The sequence below is a fragment of the Symphalangus syndactylus genome, chromosome 6 (assembly GCF_028878055.3).
Source record: "Symphalangus syndactylus isolate Jambi chromosome 6, NHGRI_mSymSyn1-v2.1_pri, whole genome shotgun sequence".
Classification (NCBI taxonomy): domain Eukaryota; kingdom Metazoa; phylum Chordata; class Mammalia; order Primates; family Hylobatidae; genus Symphalangus; species Symphalangus syndactylus.
This window is the reverse complement of record NC_072428.2, coordinates 26,657,753-26,671,915: the sequence shown is the minus strand read 5'-3', so window position 1 is coordinate 26,671,915 and position 14,163 is coordinate 26,657,753. Positions and strand designations below refer to the sequence as shown.

General features: G+C 38.4%; 1 long non-coding RNA gene across 1 annotated transcript in view; it reads right to left on the bottom strand.

Annotated features, from left to right (window-relative positions):
- The window catches only part of LOC129484297 (uncharacterized), a 261,288-nt gene extending 247,327 nt beyond the window's left edge, over positions 1 to 13,961 (bottom strand). The window contains exon 1 of the long non-coding RNA XR_010121511.1: positions 13,933 to 13,961. This is a non-coding gene — a long non-coding RNA (uncharacterized lncRNA). The remainder of the gene's footprint in view (positions 1 to 13,932) is intronic.
- Between the last annotated feature and the right edge of the window lie 202 nt (positions 13,962 to 14,163).

The window sequence follows — 14,163 nt, the reverse complement described above, 5'->3', positions numbered from 1 at the left end:
AGATTGTGACTATGTATTTGTGTATGTATTGTGTATGTATATTTGTCTTCCTATTAGCCAATGCTCTGTCAACCCATGGTTGTTTTGAGAATCAAAGAGATAACATGCAGGAGGATGAAATGGGAACAGATTAACACAAGATGTTCACACTGCCTAGTAATCACAGCTTTCTCCCTATTTCCGTCCCTGTCATCAGGCACAGGTATTCTATTAAATAGCTACTCTCAAAACACAATGGAAGCGCTTATTTTAATGTCTGTCTAAACCTGGATATTGATTGGGAGCAAGGTTGGAGATTAGTTGATGAAGCTACATTTTGTGTTTTTTTTCACTAGAAACTGCAACAGGCAGAGACAAAGTTTGCGAATCCCAGTGCATCCCTATCGGGGAACCTGCCCCGATAGTCATGTAGGTTCTTTTCTATTTTCCCTAAGCATCAGCCAGTTTGAGAAATAAAGGGACAGAGTACAAAACAGAGAAATTTTAAAGCTGGGCATCTGGGGGAGACATCACATGTCGGTAGGTTCCATGATGCCCCCCAAGCCACAAAACCAGCAAGTTTTTATTAGAGATTTTCAAAAGGGGAGGGAGTGTGCGAATAGGTGTGGGTCACAGTCATCAAGTACTTTACAAGGTAATAGAATATCACAAGGCAAATGGAGGCAGGGCGAGGTCACAGGACCACAGGACCGGGGCGAAATTAAAATTGTTAATGAAGTTTTGGGCACCATTGTCACTGATAACAACTTTATCAGCAGACAGGGTTTTGAGAGCAACCAGTCTGACCAAAATTTATTAGGCAGGAATTTCCTCTTCCTAGTAAGCCTGGGAGAGCTATAGAAGACTGGGGTCTATTTCACCCCTACAGTCTACAGACCATAAAAGATGGGCATGCCCAGGGGTGCCATCTATAGACCTATACCCGCAGGCACGTATTCTCTTTCCCAGGGATGTTCCTTGCTGAGAAAAAGAATTCAGCGATATTTCTCCCATTTGCTTTTGAAAGAAGAGAAATATGGCTCTGTTCCACCCGGCTCACCAGTGGTCAGAGTTTAAGGTTATCTCTCTGATTCCCTGAACAATTGCTGTTATCCTGTTCTTTTTTCAAGGTGCTCAGATTTCATATTGTTCAAACACACATGCTCTACAGTTTGTGCAGTTAATGCAAGTATCACATGGTCCTGAGGCGACATACATCTTCCTCAGCTGACAGGATTAAGAGATTAAAGACAGGCATAGGAAATCACAAGGGTATTGATTGGGGAAGTGATGTGTCCATGAAATCTTCACAATTTATGTTTAGAGATTGCAGTAAAGACAGGCATAAGAAATTATAAAAAGTATTAATTTGGAGAACAAATAAATGTCCGTGAAATCTTCACAATCCACGTTCTTCTACCATGGCTTCAGCCGGTCTTTCCGTTTGGGGTCCCTGACTTCCCGCAACACATCTCTTGACAGGCAAGCCTCTAAGCTCTCTCTGAAGCCTTCCTCACTTCAGCTCTTGAGATAACACGATTCCCTTCCCCACCCCAGCCAGGTGTCCCATCCATTACCAACCTAGAACAGAAGGAAGCTGGATGTTATAACTTCCCTTCAGGCTGGGGCTGACTACAGAGTGGTTCTCCCTCTTCTCAGTTCTAGAACTCGAGCCTGCTCTGCAGCTTCCATTGGAATAGCTTATGTTTCCCTTTCAGGCCTTCCATGGTGAGGCCCTGCTCATTTGGATGCAGTGCAGCCCACCTACTGCCAACATGATTTTTATTCCATCCTTGATCAATAAGTCACAAGCCTATTTGGCCTTTTCCCAGCAATGAGAGATGCATGGCTTGAGGTCAAAAGGAAAGAAGGCCAAAATAGACAGCCTCTGCCTAGCATTTAACTCCCATATAACGTTCACCTCCTCCACCATGCCCAGGTGTTTTCTTACTCCAAGGCTAGAATCTACATCAAAGGGAGGAAAGACTAGAGAAGAAAAAAAAGAAGAAAGGGTGGGAAGAAGGAATGAAAAGACAGAAGGATGAGAGAGGAGGAAGAGAATGGGAGCAAAGAGGGAAGCAATATGTTGAATTGCTTGAATAAATACAGAAAGGGAGACAAAAGAATTATCATTCTAAGCTGGAAATAGGGTCATATACTCTTATTCTTCCCACTGGCTGGAAGCAGAAGCCACAGCCTAAGCCCTGTCCTAATCCCCTTCACAAGCCCTCCAGCTCCCTCTGCTTGGACACAGCATCCCCAGTGAAGCCCCAATTGTAGATTCATCCTTAGATTCACAGGTTCCCAAATATGGAGACAATAGTTGACTGACTGCTTGCTTGATTGACAAAGAGCTGGCCAGGCATGGTGGCTCACGCCTGTAATCCTAGCACTTTGGGAGGCCAAGGTGGGAGGATCACGAGGTCAAGAGATCAAGACCATCCTGGGCAACACGGTGAAACCCCGTCTGTACTAAAAATAAAAAAATTAGCTGGGTGTGGTGGCACGTGCCTGTAGTCCCAGCTACTCAGGAGGCTGAGGCAGGAGAATCACTTGAACCCAAGAGGCGGAGGTTATAGTGAGCTGAGATCACACCACCGCACTCCAGCCTGGTGATAGAGTGAGACTCTGTCTCAAAAAAAAGAAAAGAAAAGAAAGAAAGAGCTATTAGCTGTTGTCTATTGTTTGCTCCCTATGATCTGGGCTCTATTCCAAGTGTTCTTGCCTCTAGTCGTCCTCATCTCATGTAAAACTTACTATTAGCTTCATTTTCTGATGAAGAAACTGAGGTTAAATAAGTTGCCTCAGGTCATACATCAAGAAAGATGTCATGATTCAGTCCAGAATGGTCTGCAGCTGGGACTCATGCTCCTCACCACCCTGTCCCCTGCCTCCCCATTCACCCAACACTGCCTCCCATAAAGGAAAAGACAGGCAGGTCAAATGCTTATCTCAAACTCCTAATTCTCCTAAGCTACTTCATCCTCCAATGAGAAAAAGTGAACTTTCTCAAAATCAGTGGGGATTTGGGAGATGCAGCTCCCTCATGGAGGTACTTTGGAGCAAAGTAGAGCAGGAGCTTGGATAAATCATAGTACTGGAAAAAAAATGTATCCAAGCTGTTTATTTTACAAATGAAAACCCTAAGGCCCTCAAACCGGAATGAACTCATGAGATAACTTTGCTAAGTGTAGCTAAAACCAGAGCTGTTGAATTGAAGAACCTTAGAAATAGAAGATATCTGATATTCCATCAAGTCCAAGCTACTTGTTTGTATCTCCCTCTATTTTAAAGATGTGTGCAGTAAGAAACTTCAGTATTGGTCTGTCTTTGAATTATAGTACCTACTTTTCTGCAAAATGTGGAAGGAGTTAGTGGCAGATGTCCTGGCCAATTTTAGAGAGGTATTAGTGTCTACTGCAGAATAGATGGTGACCAGAATAATGATCAGGCCAAGTGAGGAGGTCTGCATATATGGTGTCTGTATATAGTAATCAATCAATAAAGAGATGTTAAAAGCATGAATGAATGAAATTTTAAAAGTAGAAGGAGAAACAACTGAAGACTTTTTATGACGTTCCAAATATGCCATCTTAAAGTCTTCCCTGATGACAAGAAACTTCTATAAGACAAGTTCTGGAAGCTTCTGTGTTAAGGAACTCTTTTGGTAAATAGAGTAAAAAGAACACTTTTGATGTTGGGACAAAAGTATGAGTGGGCTCCAAGGTTTTTATTTGATTTGCAGTTTCATCAGCCTTCACTAGTATGGCAAATTGAAATGGGAGACAGACTTTAATTATCCTAGTGACCTTTAGAAAAGGCCCCAGAGTCTGGTGCTGTAGGTTGCCATCTGAATGGAGCCTCATCAGAGACACCCTCAGGGTTTATGAATTGCTCTGCTTGTTTTATATTTATCCCAAATCACCTGGTACTGTTAGCTATCATTTTATTTATGTCTCCACGAATGAATACTTTTAAGAAATGCTACCTCACAGTATAATATAATGGTCAGATAGAATCTTGGGCTCTAGGGAAAGGCAGCTCTTATTATAATTGTGTCTCTATCACTTAATAACTATAAATAATATCACATTATTTAATCTCTCTGACTTCTGTTGAGAGCTCATCTATAAAATAGGTGGGGATAATAACATTCACTAACTTAACAGGTTCTTAGAGCAAAGAATGAAATATGCAAGTATTTTGCAGAGATCTTGTGTCTAACCTTCAAGAAGTTGCCCATGCAATCCAGAACTGACCCAAGCAACTCGTCTCCCGACCACTAGTGGACAATAATATAATTACTTCATCTCCCTTCCTCATTTTACTTTTACAAAATAAACTTCTCTGGTTGACCATTAAGTTATTTAATCTCCAGGCGCTATCAAGTTGAAGTCTGAATTAAGACTGTTACCCAGCTTTAAAAGACAATTTCAGGCTACAGTGAAGACAAATTACTTGAGAAAAGAGGTTTGATTCAATTTATACATATATTGACTGTCCGTGTGGTCAATGAACAGGGTCTCATTTAAAATTCAATTTGGAGAATTATGGTGCTTCTGAATGAGACGAGAAACGTAAATGAAATGGGCCACAAAGTGGCATTAATCTATTTCATATGGGTTAGACAGAGCTTGGCAAATAAGAGAAGAGTCTCTCTGAGAGGTCTCTGCAGGAATAATCCTGGAGGAAGAGTGAAAATGGGAAAAGAAGAAAGACAGTTTCTCTATATATTCTGACCAGTACTAGGGAGCCCTCTCTGGCAGCTTCCAGAAAGGAGAGGAAGAAGGTATGACTGGAGGGAGGGAGAAGTCAGAGAAGCTCTGTGTTCCCTTTTTCTTAGCTAGACAGGAACCAAAATGATGCAGTTATTCTCAGAGATGCTACATTAGACCACTCACCAAAAGTTGCCTTGGGTCACAGAGAATTCTCCTTTCTATGTATTCATAAGAATTTAATATCTAACTTCAGCCCCTTGTATTTGAAGCTGCTCCTAAAACTCAGCCCTGGCATTTGATCCCTCTCAGGAGGGTCAACTAAAGAAGGACTACTAATGTTATTTTTTTCCCTTTCATGGTACAAAAGGCAACTCACATGCACTGTGGAGTAATAATTAAAGAACCAACTCACTTCTTGCAGAAGCTATGAAGGAAGAAAATATGTTCAGAAAATAGAATTCACACAGGAAAAGGGGAGCAACATTTAAGCATCCATTCTGCACCTGGTTTTCTATATATCATTTCACATAGCACTCATCACAGCCCCTTGACATGAATGTATTATATTCATTTTAAAGATGGGAGAACTGAGTTTCAAACAGGTTAAATAGCTTGGGTCACATAGCTGCTAAGTGGTAAAGTCAGGTTAGGAATTCTAACCTGGCAAACAGTCCTAATTCAAACTCCAATGCCATGGGGTAGTACCTGGGGATAAAATACTTTAACAGCCAACTAACACCCTAGAGGAAGAGCTTGTTTTGCCAAAATGCAACTTGGAAAAGAACATAAAATTATTAGATCATTATTCATGTATGGTCCTTGTTCTTGACAAATCATTCTCTTTACTAAGCAGAAGAATTTCTTCTTCTTCACAAGGTTTTTAGGTTGGTACTAAATGATTATGGCTAGTGAAAAAGTTCTCCTTTCTTCATATACACAGATACACACAGAAAATATAAACATACCCATAAAAGAGTTTAGGAAAGGTAATCAAAAGAAATTTTACATACTCATCTTCATCACCATCATCTTCATTATCATTATCACAGAATAAAGCTTAAATAGGTAAGGAATTTCCTTAACTACCAATTTTAACAAGCTCTTCCTTTACCCTCAGTGGTTTTATAGTATTTGAAACAGAACTCTTAGTCCATTCTGAAAACCAGAAAAAAAAATCCACTCTTCCAAATGCTTGTCTTTAAAGTAGAACCAGACAACAAACTATAAGTTCACTAATGCATATTTTTAGAGCAGACTTTTGAGGCCTTTAATGAATGTATTTATTTATTATCCCCCTCTATTCCTTTCTCCCTTCCTTCTTTCTCCATTCCCTTCGCCCTTCCTTGCTTCTTTCCCTTCCTCCTTTCTCCAGCAAATGTTTACTGAGTGCCTATGATATGTTTAGCACCGAACAAAGCCCTGGGATAAAACTTTCATCCAGGCCTAATGTCCACTGAATGGAGCTGTGTGATTAGTGGAGGAGACAGAAATTAATCAAGTGAACATACAAACCATTGAGCAATGGCAATTGCTGCAGATGTACTAAAGAAGAGGTGCACGGCGCTCTTTGAGAGACTGGCTGCTCAGGGAGGGCAAGGAAAGCTTCCTTGAAGAAGGGATGCTTGAGTTAAGATAAAAAGCCAACTTTTCACAGAGGTTAGGGAACACGTTTCAGGCAGATGGGGCAGCATGTGCAATGGTCCTGTGACAAGGGGAATGTGGCATATTGGAAGGAATGAACAGATGCCAGTGTAGATGAAGGACAAATGCTGAGGGTAACTGTAGCAAGATGAGGTTGTAGAGATGAGTAAGAGCATAAAGGGACATGTATATCATTGTAAGGAGTTTTTCATGAAACCCTCACAAGGGTTATAAGTAAGAGATGACTTGATCAGGTTTGTGTTTTTAAACCTTCATTATTGCCTAAATGTGAAGAATTGATTATGCAGGGCATGTGTTTTGTAGGGGACACAAACAAGTTCACCAGCCCACCTTGAACTCTGAAGTTTTGTTCTCACTAGATTTCTATCACCCCATTTACCTACATGCATCCTGTGGCCACAATTTTTTTTTTTTTTTATCTCTTGGTCCCCACACTAGACATTGCCCTGTTTTCTTTAGTTCTCTAAACACTGTCAACGTAAGGCAGCATGTAGCATGTTTTCTATTGATGCTTAGTGATTACAGAAAAGAGTTTCAGCAGAGTGCAGAGCAGGTAAAAATATATATATTGAATAGGGAATCCTTTCCCCATTTCTTGTTTTTGTCAGGTTTGTCAAAGATCAGATAGTTGTAGCTATGCGGCATCATTTCTGAGGGCTCTGTTCTGTTCCATTGATCTATGTCTCTGTTCTGGCTAGCCATATGTAGAAAGCTGCAACTGGATCCCTTCCTTACACCTTATACAAAAATTAATTCAAGATGGATTAAAGACTTATATGTTAGACCTAAAACCATTAAAATCCTACAAGAAAACCTAGGCAATACCATTCAGGACATAGGCGTGGGCAAGGACTTCATGTCTAAAACACCAAAAGCAATGGCAACAAAAGCCAAAATCGACAAATGGGATCTCATTAAACTAAAGAGCTTCTGCACAGCAAAAGAAACTATCATCAGAGTGAACAGGCAACCTACACAATGGGAGAAAATTTTTGCAACCTACTCATCTGACAAAGGGCTAATATCCAGAATCTACAATGAACTCAAACAAATTTACAAGAAAAAAACAAACAACCCCATCAAAAAGTGGGCAGAGGACATGAACAGACACTTCTCAAAAGAAGACATTTATGCAGCCAAAAAACACATGAAGAAATGCTCCTCATCACTGGCCATCAGAGAAATGCAAATCAAAACCACAGTGAGATACCATCTCACACCAGTTAGAATGGCCATCATTAAAAAATCAGGAAACAACAGGTGCTGGAGAGGATGTGGAGAAATAGGAACACTTTTACACTGTTGGTGGGACTGTAAACTAGTTCAACCATTGTGGAAGTCAGTGTGGCGATTCCTCAGGGATCTCGAACTAGAAATACCATTTGACCCAGCCATCCCATTACTGGGTATATACCCAAAGGACTATAAATCATGCTGCTATAAAGACACATGCACACGTATGTTTATTGTGGCACTATTCACAATAGCAAAGAGTTGGAACCAACCCAAATGTCCAACAACGATAGACTGGATTAAGAAAATGTGGCACATATACACCATGGAATACTATGCAGCCATAAAAAATGATGAGTTCGTGTCCTTTGTAGGGACATGGATGAAACTGGAAACCATCATTCTCAGTAAACTATCGCAAGGACGAAAAACCAAACACCGCATGTTCTCACTCATAGGTGGGAATTGAACAATGAGAACTCATGGACACAGGCAGGGGAACATCACGCTCCGGGGACTGTTGTGGGGTGGGGGGAGGGGGGAGGGACAGCATTAGGAGATACACCTAATGCTAAATGACGAATTAATGGGTGCAGGAAATCAACATGGCACATGGATACATATGTAACAAACCTGCACATTGTGCACATGTACCCTAAAACCCTAAAGTATAAAAAAAAAAAAAAAAAATATATATATATATATTGAACCTTGGATTTTACTCTCTATAAACTCTCTGCATAATTTCTTCCAGGATTATCTCACCGAATTTCTTTTGCCTTCAGCTCCAACTCACTGCTGTCTTGCTACACCTTTTTTCCTACTGTAATCTCATTCCTCTATCTTCTCCAAATCTCAGGATTCCCCAGATCCCTGTATACCTCTTACCAGGCTCAAAGTTGCTGCTTCCATCTAAGTTTCCGCCATATATATCAAGGCAGTGAGGAACAGGACAAGAGACAGAAGACTTTGTTTTTCATATCAAACAAGCCCAGAGAAGGGTTTGTCATAATCAAAGGAGAAGACATCTTTCTAAAAAGAATTCTTTTTCCACGTACCCCAGCAGTTTAAAGTACAGTTGGCTTTTAAAATAGCAATTATTTTCTTTTCTTTACATGTGTCAGAGTCCTTTGCTTCTGTTTTACTTACCTGAATCTATCCAATTATGCCCTATCAACACCAGAATGCAAGATGTATGAGGGATGTTTTATAAAAAATGACTGTGGCAGAACAAAGCCAGAAGAGAAGAAATCAGATGGTCATTTCCAAATTAGGAGAGAGGAGATAGCAAACATGTCCTTAGAAGCAAGTAGACAAAATAGATCTGTGCATGAATTTGGGAATGGAAAAAAACAAACTAGCTGTAGGAAACAACAGCTCCCAAAAGACACTGAGAAGTGATAGCATAAACAATCATAGAGACAGAAAGGAAGACATAAAATAGGGAATGAGAAAATATGAAGGCTCTCAAGATGAGCAGAACAATTTGCCAACATGTATGTCATTTCTCTCATAAATTAACTTCCTTGATGGGCTTAATTGTTTGAACAAATGAGATGGAGCTATTTTCAGAATGATTATTTATTCTAATCACCAATTCCCTTACAGTAAAAGGAATGGCAGAGAAACCAGGCTTTTCCAAGCTTCATCATTTTAGTTAAATATTTACACATTCCAACTGACACTAAAAGTAGTTGCTGCTTCTTGGGCCTCTGAAAGATATGGGCTTAGGGTAATAGAGAGTTTAGGTATCTGCAGGTGGGTATCTCAGAGAAGAAAGCCATCTCTCTGTGCATTGTCTGCTGGCAAAGAGCTGGGTCCTTCTCCTCAAACTTGTTTTACCCATCACCAAGCCCAGAGTCCAATCAAACCTGCTCTCAGGACCCCCGATCAGTTTACCTTTGAATTGTATTGAACTTTTACTTTACTTCTTTTCTAAAATTCTTAATTTAGTACACCATACTGTAATAGAATGAGAAAGATGAAGAAAATATATATTTTATATTTATTTATTCTTTCATTAAGTCCATCTGAGCATAAATCAATTAATTTATTTAGGATTAAGAACTAGGCTTTGGCAAGAGAAGGTTTAGTTTCAACTCCTGACTGTATCACTGCCAAGCTGAATGACTTTATTTAAGCTACTTACTCTCTCCAAACCTCAGCTATTTTTCCTGTAAGATGGGGACAGTACTAGTTTCTATCTCATAAGGCTGTTATGATAATTAAATAAGTTAAAACTTTAAAACACTTCAAATTGTAGCTGTCACATAATAAACCTCAAAGGTATCAGTTATTGTTATAGTATTACTTCTTATTATTATGAGATATAGATGAAGTGATGTACTTTAAGCACAGTAATTCTTCCAGATATGTTTGTCTTCTTGTTGGTTCCTTCAAAAGTAGACTGAGACAAGGATTTGAGTGCAAGAAATTTGTGCGGGAAGTGCAGAGATAACCTTCAAGGACACCAGAAAGTGATATGAGGAGGGAAGGCAGTAAATACAAGCTGAGTTAAATCAGCAACCATGCTGGGTGGCTGAAGCTATTCTGTAGGGAATTTCCAGGAAATGATGGTGTATCACTTAAAGATGAAAGCAGTTAACATATTTATATGCTCACTAGCTTCAGTAATTAGTTGAGGGCACTAATTACCCAGCATTTCTAGCCTACTGTCCATGGCAGAGTCATTTTCTGGAAAAAGCCCTTAGGCAAAGAGATACATGTACTAGAAGTTGGATAATGTCCAAAGCACAAAACAGACATCTGAAATTAATGATAACTCATGGCATCAAAGACAGCAGCTCTCAGGATACAGCTCTGGAATAAGGCAAGCGACTTTCTTAAGTAACCCTAAAATTTAAGTGGTCTTGGAAATGACCATACCACCAAGTGGTTTCCAGCCAAGCTGTCACTTTGCAGAGTTGATCCAAAAGAGAATTATATCATTTTTTTCAAAAGCATTAAGAGAAGCAATATGGAATATAAGTGTCATTATAATACAGAAGAAATTAAAAAATGGGGGGTACAGAATTTCTGTATTTAAATCTTGACAGTCACATAAGAAATTTATGATTTTTTTTTAAGATGGAGTTCCACTGTTGTTGCTCAGGCTGGAGTGCAATGGCGCAGTCTTGTCTCACTGCAACCTGCACCTCCTAAGTACAAGTGATTCTCCTGCCTCAGATTCCCAAGTAGCTGAGATTACAGGTGCCCACCACACCTGGCTATTATTTTTATTATTTTATTTTTAGTAGAGATGGGATTTCATCATGTTGGTCAAGCTGGTCTTGAACTCCTGACCTCAGGTGATCTATCTGCCTCGGCCTCCCAAAGTGCTGGGATTACAGGCATGAGCCAAGGTGCCTGGCCTAATTTATCACTTCTTAACCAAATTATACAATCTCTTTGGGCCTCTCTTCTTACTTTATTAAATTGGAAATATTTACCATTCATGGTTTTTATATTAAAGTCATTTGAACACATCAAAATGCTTTACAGTAAGGTATTCTTACAATTGTCAGGTCTAGAGACTAACCACTTTTGTGGGCCATTTTTGATGGAAATATTTCTATCAGGTGAAAATACAAATCACCAATAAACTGTATTTGATAAATATTATTGAATTACTTCTCAGAGCTGTAATACTGCAACAGCAATGCTCTCCAGGCTAATGTGATACATCACACTATTTGCTTTTATTCTTTCTTTTCCCTCATGGCCCCTTCTTATTGCCATTAGTTTCTATGGCAACTAAGCTCATTAAAACAGTAACCCAAGTTAACACCTAATACTAACCAAATAAGTGCCAGCTAGCTTGAGGAGGTGCACCAACTGAAATAAGCTTGTGACTGCTATTTTTCTTGCTGCTCAGAGGAATTTTTCACTTAATTTCAGATTTTTTGCTGTATTTAAATAGTTGAGATTGCCAACAATCTGATCATTTTATAAAAAGTAGTGTTCTACTATACACTGACTGTGGTATTAAGGAAGATGGGGCAGAATGGGAGTGCTTAGACATTCCTCTAGAGGTACCGTATTCATTCATTCATTCACTCAATATTTCATCCATTCATTTATTCTTTCAAAAAATAATGCCCACCCCCAATGTAAACCGTAAATATAATAAATACAATAAGGAATAAAACATTTACCTCATCATAAAGAAATAGTCTAGAAATGGAAATAAACATGTACAACTGATTAGAATTTCATCATACTCTACATGAATCATGGTGTTTTAGCAAAATTTGTAAGTGTTATAAGACAGTTACAGGTAAAGTGCTTTGGAGTTTAGCATTCAAAGAGAGGAGAAAAATTCTTTTAGTTTAGGAGATCAAGAATGATTCAAGAAAAGAGTTGAAATAGTAACTCAGTCTTTGAGCTTGGGTAGAATTTGGATTCAGAGAAGGTAGAGAGAAAGGTCATCACAGGCTTAAAATGAACAAAGACATAGGAGCCTTTCCTAAGCGAATGTAGAACACAGAATAATAAGTGATCTGTTTGATTTGAGATAGATGCAAAGGAAGTTGTGGGAAATAATTTTTCTAAAGTAAAAGTGGCCTGAAAGTAGAAGGCATTGAAAACCTAACTAACAGCTTTGGACAATGGGAGACACTGAATGATTGTGAACAGGTATTGGATAAGGTCATGGCTATGTTTGGAGTGTTCTTGTATTAGGTAGAGCAGGGAACAGGCTGGAGTAGCAGAGACCAGTAAATAAGTGTTAGGAACAAGAGAAAAAAGAAATGAAAAAAGAATTATGGCCGACTGAGGAGAAGAAACCTAAATGGTGTCTTCTAAGAAAAAGACAGAAGAAGAAAGAGGAACAGTCTTGGGACCTTGACAAATCAGAGGGCCAATCTGTATCACTCAGCTCCAAAAATCATTTCTTTCTCTTAGAAATGAGGTCATCCATCATGAACTCATTCTGCTTTCTACTTGTCTGTCATCAAAACATTTATCTCAAAGTAATTGCTCCTTAGTCATCTCTCTCCCTAAAGAACAAGTGCATGAATCATAATTTCTATTTTACAGCAAGAAATAAGGAGGCATGAGAAGTTCTGAAATTCACTTATCATTCAAAGTTCAGGTAGGGGCTAAGATAATAACCCAGGATATTAATGAAGAAAAACAGGTCTAAGCAGAAGACAAAAAGTAGCTTATTCAAGTTCTAATAATGTATATGATAAATAATAGGCACCCAATAAGTATATTATAAATTAGTGAATGAATTAATGAGGGAGTGAATAAATTAATCAAAGAAGGCCATGAATCCTTGAATCACTTGACAAGTTATTGAAACAAGTTCTAGATGCGACAGCAAGGTTGTCTCAATCTTTTATGTTCATATTTTTCAGCAATTTTATATGTATAACAATCCTCAATCTGTTCAAGTTGAGTCAAACTTTATTCAACCAAGTCAAAATTATCTGTGTGTTATGATGAGATTTAACATACATTTGAACAACAGCAATGAGCCAACCAATGTGCTAGGCTCCATGGATATAAAGACATATAGAGGGATCTTGACTTCAAGAAGCTTATAATCTGGAGAGAAAAGTTATTAAATAATAATTATAAACTGTGATAGGAGTGAAAGTAGACTTTTTAAAGTTTGCAACATGAGTTCTGTAAAGCATAAAAATTGAATTCTATTTTGATCATTCTTTAATTTCTAACTTTTTTAAAAATCAGAGGATTGGCAATAATAACGTTTGACTATTTCACAGGTTTATTGTAAGGGATTTTCTGAGTTAAAAACTTTACATACCTTAATGTGAGATGCAATTATTATTATTATTTAGACATGTATGACATTATTGCCTCAACATTGCAAATAAGCTAGTAGCAAAGCTTTTCAGATCTAGAAACTGATGAAAGCAGTATCCATTGACCAAAATCTCAAAAAGTTCTCTCCAATTATAGAGTTTGAATGACTAGCTAAGCAGAAAATTCTGTCACCAGAATTTAAACTCACCCCAAAACTTTTCAGGCAGACAATTTTCCCTGAGAAATGATATATAACCAGTCCATTTAAATATGTCAGGCCACATAAGAAATTTAAAAATTCAACCACTTAAAATCAAATTATTTAAAATGGCATATAATACTGCAGTAAGCAGTAGCTCCTTTTTGCCTTGACTCAGATGACAACATTTGAATTCTGATTATATTCAAGGCAAAGAGATGTATTTTTCATACCAACCTTGAATTGCATTCCTACTCTGGCCTGACATGGAAAAATTGTTAGGGTTTATATACAAAAGCTCATCACAAAGAAATGAAATGCTTTTTAAATAAGTTTGCTTCTGGACAGAAAATGAAATTCATATCTTACCTCTGATGAAGGCTGAGCACAGCTTGAGTCTGGGACACCTGCAAGAGACAACAGCGGGAGGTGGATTTAGTTCATGGAATGTTTTCAGTGATACTTCACTTTGTATGCAAGTCTCAAACTGGATTCTTCACAAGGTAAGCTAGTAAACTGGATTACGTATTGCATGGATTTCTAATTCATGCTATTAAAAGATAAAAGTGAAGTAAAATTAAACAGAAAAAGCAACGTCTT